Raw genomic sequence first — 7,896 nt, forward strand, 5'->3', positions numbered from 1 at the left:
CTTTAGGCTTGGGCACCAGCTTCCATACCTTATTCATCTCAAATTGGTTTAGCTCCTCCTGCATAGCTAAAATCCAATCAGGATCCAACAAAGCTTCTTCTACCTTCTTTGGTTCTTCCTTGGGAAGAAAGCTGTTGTATAGACACTCTTCTTGAGTTGCTCCTGTTGTTTGAACTCTAGAAGATACATCGCCAATGATGAGCTCAAATGGGTGATCTTTTGTCCATTTTCTTTGTTGAGGTAGATTAGCTCTAGATGAAGAGACCTTACTGTTGTCTTGATGTGTGATTGAGTTTTGATTGTTAGAAACTGCCCCTGAGTTAATGGATCTTTGATTTGAGAAAGGGGAGCTTTCTGTAAGTGATCTATTCTGACTTCCACCTTCTTTTGATGACCCGACGGATGGAGAATCTTGAGTACCGACGGATGAAGCTGGTTGTCTCCCGACGAATAAAACAGATTGTCTCCCGACGAATGAAGCATTTTGCAACTCGACAGATGTTGAATTTTGTGCTTCATTGGTAGGAGATTTTTCTGCATTATCCTTTGATACTGTTTCTTGATCACTTTCATCATTACCAACCATCTCCACATTGTCAAATTTGAGGCTCGCATGGTAATCTCCATCTTGCAGTCCTTCAATCTTTTTATCATCAAACACGACATGTATTGATTCCACAACAATGTTGGTTCTTAGATTGTAGACTCTATATGCTTTACCAACAGCATATCCAACAAAAATTCCTTCATCTGCTTTAGCATCAATCTTCCCATTCTGATCAGTCTGATTTCTCAAGATATAGCATTTGCAGCCAAATACATGAAGAAAATTTAGAGTTGGTTTCTTGTTCTTGAACAATTGATAGGGAGTCATGCATTTTGCTTGATTAATCAGAGAAATATTCTTAGTGTAGCATGCAGTATTTACAGCTTCAGCCCAGAAATATGTTGGTAATTTAGCCTCTTCAAGCATTGTCCTGACAGCTTTAATAAGTGATTTGTTCTTCCTTTCTACCTCTCCATTTTTTTGTGGAGTTCTTGCTGCTGAAAACTCATGCAAAATCCCATATTCTTCACAAAATGCTCTCATGACAGAATTCTTCAACTCAGTTCCATTGTCACTCCTGATTCCTCTAACTTTGAAATCAGGATGATTATTGACTTGCCTTATGTGATTGATGATGATTTCACTAGCCTCATCTTTAGACTTTAGGAAATATGTCCAAGAGAACTTTGAAAAATCATCTACAATTACTAGGCAAAATCTTTTCCTTGAGATAGACACCACATTGACTGGTCCAAACAAATCCATGTGTAGCAGTTGCAAAGGTTCTTCAATTGTTGAATGATGTTTTGATCTTCTTTCCTTTTTGGCAGGCATCACAATCCATCCTTAGAAAACTCCACTTCAGGAATGCCTCTAACCAGTTCTTTCTTTACTGGCTCATTCATGGTCTTGAAGTTTAGATGGGATAGCTTCCTGTGCCATAACCAACTTTCATCCTGACTTGCTTTGCTGAGAAGTCAAGTAACAGATTCTGCCTTTGATGAGTTGAAGTCAACTAGGTACACATTTCCTTTTCTCACACCAGTGAGAACCACTTTGTTGCTCCTCTTGTTAGTCACAAAACAGGCTTCTGAATTGAAGGTTACTGAATTGCCTTTATCACAAAGCTGACTGATACTCAACAAATTATGCTTGAGACCATCCACTAAGGCAACCTCCTCAATGATTACATTGTCTATTGAAATCAAGCCATATGCTACAGTATAACCCTTGCTGTCATCTCCAAAAGTAATACTTGGGCCAGCTCTCTCCTTGAACTCTGTGATCAGGGTAGAATCACCAGTCATTGTCTTGAACAACCACCATCCAAGTACCATAGATTCTTTCTGTTTCCCTGCACACATCAAAATCAAATCAAGTTGATTTTGGTACCCAAGTTTCCTTGGGTCCTGCCTTGTTAGCTTTCTTTTTCTGTTTCTTAGGTTTGATCACATTTGACTTGGGGATATCAGATTCATCCTTAGTCATTTGAGTTGGACCTTTGAAACCATTCATTACAGCAGAATTGTCATGCATATTTTGATTAACAGGGAATGGCATGCTATTAGTAAACAAGTTATTCCAGTAAGGCATGCTAAATGACATTTGTGGCATACTAAATGCAACATAATAAGGATTAGATGCAAATGGCATATTAGCAAACTGTGCATTCATATTCTGTGTAGACATAGCATTCATAGGCATAGAAGGCATGGCATTCATGTTGGGAAAATGAGGTGGCACAGATATGGAAGTAGGCATGGCAGTTTTGCAATTACCAGAAAAATGATTGACACTACAACACTTGACACAAATTTTTCTCGGAGCATATTTATCAGGTGTGTAGTTGTTATGCCTGTTAATTCCTACTTTACCATTTCTATTGTTTTTCTTTTTAGCCTCTGTTTTAATCTCAATCTTTTCCAGTCTGTCACTCAATTGCTTGACAGTCATATGACCAACATTAGCCTTTTTCTCCTTCTTCACTTGACTGGATTCTCCTGGAACAAAGTTCTTGAAAACTGATCCATATTTCTAATTTAACTTGACAAGTTTGGCTTTACTGACAGGCTTGCTCACAGTCGACGGATGAGGATTTATATCACTCGACGGATAACCCTTTTTTGTTATCCGAAGGATGACCCTCATCATCCGTCGAGTCTACATCTGTTAGCAATCCTTCCACCAAATTGGATTCCAGCTTCTCCTTATTCTTCTTCCAGGCTGCATCACAAAAGGACTCAATATCTTAAACTTTGGTGATTTGAGCATGAACATCTCTAGATGTTTTCCATGCCTTAATCACCTCAAGTTCTCGTTCAAGCTGCTTCTTCAAAATCTCTTCTTTCTTCAAAGACTCAGTTAATTCCTCATTGGCAATCTTACACTCAATTCTTAATTTTTCAAAATCAATGAACTGAGACTCTAGCACATTATTCCTCTCACTTAAAAACAATTTTCTTTGATTTTAGCATTTTCCTTAGTAAGAGACTTAAGTGTAACACACAAATGATATAATTCTGTAGACATGTCATTTATAGCATCATTACACTCAGCTTTAGATAAATGTGCAAGGTTTTTTAGTGATTACCTGATTACTTGAAGGACTTATCTCTGTTTCATCAGACTTGGCCATTAGGGTTAGATTGACATAGCTGACATCTTTATCTTCATCCAGACCATCTGCTGCCCAGTCATTTTCTTGTGTAATGACAGCCCTTTCCTTTTGTTTGAGCAGCTCAAAGTAATTCTGTTTATAATCCACAAGCTTAAACTTTTTCTTGTTGGAATCTGACTTTCTACATTCACTGGAAAAGTGCCCTGCCAAGCCACATTTGAAACATTTAAATTTAGATTTATCCACAATGTTTCTATTTAGCTTGGCTGCTCCAAAGTTCTTCTTGAACTTGAGCTTGGCAAATCTTCTGGAAAAGAATGCTAGATGTTCATCAATATCCTCCATGTCATCTTGGCTCAAGGTATCTTCATTTTCTGCTACCATCCCTTTGCCCTTGTTTTCACAGACCTTTGAAGTTGATTCAACAACTTCCATCTTCATCTCCTTCCCTTTCTCTAACTCAACAACTAGTGCAATGGACCCTCCTTTCTTCTTTCCTCTCTCCATCCTCTCATATTGCTCTATTTCAAGCTCATACGTCTTCAGGATGCCATACAGTCTCTCCAAAGAAAACTCCTTATAATCTTGAGAGTTTCTTAATGAGACTGTCATTGGTTTTCATTCCTTTGGTAGAGATCTAAGGAACTTCAGATTGGATTCTTTTGTCTGATAGATCCTTCCATGCAACTTCAGAGCATTTAGTAGTTTTTGAAACCTACTAAAAATATCAGTGAGAGACTCACTTTCTTCACTATGAAAATGCTCATATTGCTGAATCAGTAGCTGCATCTTGTTTTCTCTAACTTGCTTAGTGCCATCACAGATAATCTATATTGTATCCCAAACTTCCTTGGCAGTTTTGCAATTGATGATGTTGTCAAACATGTCACCATCAACTCCATTGAACAAGATATTCATGGCCTTCTTATCTTTCATAACTTGTTCAATATCAGGATCTGACCATCCTTGCCTTGGCTTGGGGACAGATGGCTCATTTCCAGTTGCAGCTCTCATTGGTATATGAGGGCCTCTCTCTATACAATCTATATAGGCCTCATCTTGAGAAAGTAAATGAAGATGCATCTTTACCTTCCAATGATGATAATTAACTTTATCCAGAAAAGGAATCTTGACTCCAACATCCTTCTTGTTCATCTTGCTATTTTGTTGTGATCTTTAAACTCTTTGTTTATTAAGAGCTTGCTCTGATACCAATTGTTAGTCCTTAACAATGCAACAAGAATTACAGAAGGGGGGTTGAATGGAATTCTTGAAACTTTTTCAAAAATAAAAAGTGTTCTAACTTATATATATATATCAGTGTGAATTGATTTGCAGAGTGTGGAATAATAACTTGAAATGAATCAAAACACAGGTAATTAAAAACACAAGTCTTTATAAACTTTCTGGTGGATTTGAATGTATCCACCAGAGATATATAATATATCAAGAGAACTTTTTGTAGCAATTAGCTCACAGTTGCTTACAAATTCTAACAACTAAGATTGCAGATAAATGCTAAGAATACAGCTTACAAATGTTTCTCTTTTGGTTGTTTAGTTAGCTGTTCTATTTGCTACTCCTTGGTTTATATAACACCAAGATTACAAAGTAATAAGACAGGATAATAAAACAAAAACTATCAAGTCTAATACTATGCTACTTCATTACTCTTTTTCAGCATCTTTGAATATCTTCATAATAGCATGGAAATGGCAATACTTCTTTGTTCTCTAAAACCCAGTTGAATAGGCTTCCACATTCCATTTGCATACACTCGACGCATGTGACTGTGTTGTCACTGTCAACAGATGTTTGAATTCTTTATCCGTCGAGTTCATGATTATTCGTCGGGTTGCCTTGTTGATCATCCGTCGAGTGGCATTGTTGTTTATCCGTCGGGTAGCTATCTGGCACTTGACTTCATTTCATTTATGCAGAATTACAAGACATCATCTATGTACAATTAATCAACCTATTCTGCATATCTAGTTAAAGTCAACATGACTTGAGTACTACTATAGAATCTAAATAATGTGTATGCAGAAATGTGCTACAGACTTATTGTTATACAAGCTACTCACTCGATGGATAATAAATCATCATCCGTCGGGATTATATTGAGTCATCCGTCAGGACTACAATCCTTATCCATCGAGTGCTACATTTTTCACTTAGTAAAATCTACTAAGGTGTTTTGTTAATGAAATCATCAAGTTCACAACATATTCACAACAGGAGTTGATTGGCATCAGGGTTGATATCAAACGATTCACGAATGGTCGTGAATTTGGCTCGCCGGATTTTTCTCCGGTGCCCATGTTCTGGGTTTGCGGTGCGGGTCGAACGGGTTCTTCCTGACCCGTTTAGCTAACCCATTTGACCCGGTTTTTGATCCTCTAAAACTCTATTTCGAACTCTGAATTCTGTTTCTCAATTTGTTTTATTTAAAAATTATTTTGAAATTATGTTTTATTCTAAAAAAATTCATTTTTAATTTCTAAAAATCAATATTTGATTCTTAAAAATTATTTTTAAATTGGGGTTAAATCAAAATTATTTATTTAATTAATTTTAGTTAAGTTGTCAATTAATTTAAATATTAATTGATTAGTTAATTTAATTAATTATTTTTTATTTTTAATTGATTTAATAATTACCTTTAATTATTTATTTTTGATTTAAAAATTCTGAAAAATAGTTTCGAGCTTTAAAATATCATTTTAAATTATTTTCAAAGCTCGAAAATTATTATAAAATTATTTTAAAGTCAGATTCGGGTGTTCAGACTCTATTATTTAATTATAAAATGATTGAGAGATCCATTTTAATTCCGAAAAATGTTCAAAAAATCGTATTAAATACCTGGAAAATTATTTTAACCCCGAATCTTCTTCGAAAAATTATTTTGATCGAATATCTTACGTGCTACGTGTTATATGTGATCTGATTGATGCATAATATAACTGCATGTGCATTGTTTGGCTTCTTTATTCATAACTTTCAATCCGTACGTCGGATTGGGTGAAACGAGGGTAGTCAGAAGCTTGTAACGAGTAGAACGAAATGAGAATGAGTATTGATAAGTACATATGATGTTTAACAGAGGAAGTGAGTCATAGAAAGGGAAAGCAAGTGGTTAGTGAGTGGGAACCAGTAGACAAGTACAAGTAGAATAAAAGTAAATACATATCTACCACATACTGATTCTTCATAAACCATTGATTATTGAATTCTCAGATACAAACCACACCTATACGATACTACTCCACAAATACATATCTACCACATACTGATTCTTGATACGAGAATGCTTAACATACCAACCCTTATATCTTGTGTAACGGAAGACCAATTCTTGTAACTCTTGAACATTTGGGTCTTCTGCTTTCTGATTCTTTTCTTGATTGAAACCCAAGTTTTGTGATTTCCTTGTTATTTCATGGAATTACAGATCATCCTATGCTTTAAGATAAATGTTGTTTACGATTCAACTATTGATTTACATTTCTTATCATATCGTGATTCTGGAATTGGATTTTTTTAAATATGGACCAGATTCGTGGTCGGACCAGATTCGTGGTCGGACCAGATTCGTGGTCATAATAGGCCAATGTGTGCCGTGGATTTAGTATATTGAGCAAAGTTGGGAGCCTTGCTCGGGGTTAGTGCGTGACTGATCAGCAGCCTAACCTTGATTTTTAAAATAAAAGTGAATATCCAATTCAAATTATTGTTTATCGGTAAACTTCATTCTTTATATCATCTCAGTTGATCATTGTTAATCTCAGTGACTGTCATTGTGACTTGTTGAGCTAGTTAGCTCACTCTTGCAAATCTGTTTATATTCTTTTTCAGTGAAAAAAGAAACTGGTGGTAGCGAGGATCCCCAGAGAAGTGTGCAAGATAGGTATCTAGGTTGAGATGGAATAAGCTAGAAGATGATGTGTGGCTTAGTTTGTGTTGATAGTTTGTAACAAAGTTTACTTTCGTTGTAAGATAAATAAACTGGGTTTTGGAATGTTTGTAAAATAAATAAGGTGATGGCTTGTGGGAATACTTTAAACTGCTTCGATCCGTGGATAATGTTAAGTAGGGTCATTGCTATTTATTATTATTTTCATAACAGGTTTAAATATGGTGTGTGTTTGTATTATGGTCCCCAAACTTCTGACCCGGGTTTGGAGGGCGTTATAGTAGACATGATCTGGATATTTTGGATCAATGAACCCTGGAGGCTGTTAAACATAAACTTACTCTTTAAGTTCACCATTTAGAAATGCACTCTTTACATCCATTTGGAATACCTTGAATTTCATTTAAGCAAAATAGGCCATAAAAATTCTGATTGCTTCAAGCCTTGCAACTGGAGCAAAAGTCTCATCATAGTCAATGCCTTCTTATTGTGAATAACCCTCTGCAACCAAAGTTCCTTTGTTTCTTGTAATAGTGCCCTCAATGTGAGTCTAATTTTTGGACACCCATTTTGTACGAACTATAGATCTGTTCTTTGGTCTTGGTACAAGAATCCAAACTTTGTTCCTTTCAAATTAATTCAACACCTCTTGTATTGCTATGATCAAATCAGCATCTTGAAGAGCTTCTTCAACTTTCTTGGGTTATGTTTGAGATATAAAAGAATAATAGAGACATTCATTCCTAGTGGCTCTTCTAGTCTTCACACCACTATCAAGATTTCCAATAATTAAGTCAGGTGTTTGTGACTTAGTCC

Source organism: Apium graveolens, chromosome 8 (genome assembly GCF_009905375.1).
Source record: "Apium graveolens cultivar Ventura chromosome 8, ASM990537v1, whole genome shotgun sequence".
Classification (NCBI taxonomy): Eukaryota; Viridiplantae; Streptophyta; class Magnoliopsida; order Apiales; family Apiaceae; genus Apium; species Apium graveolens.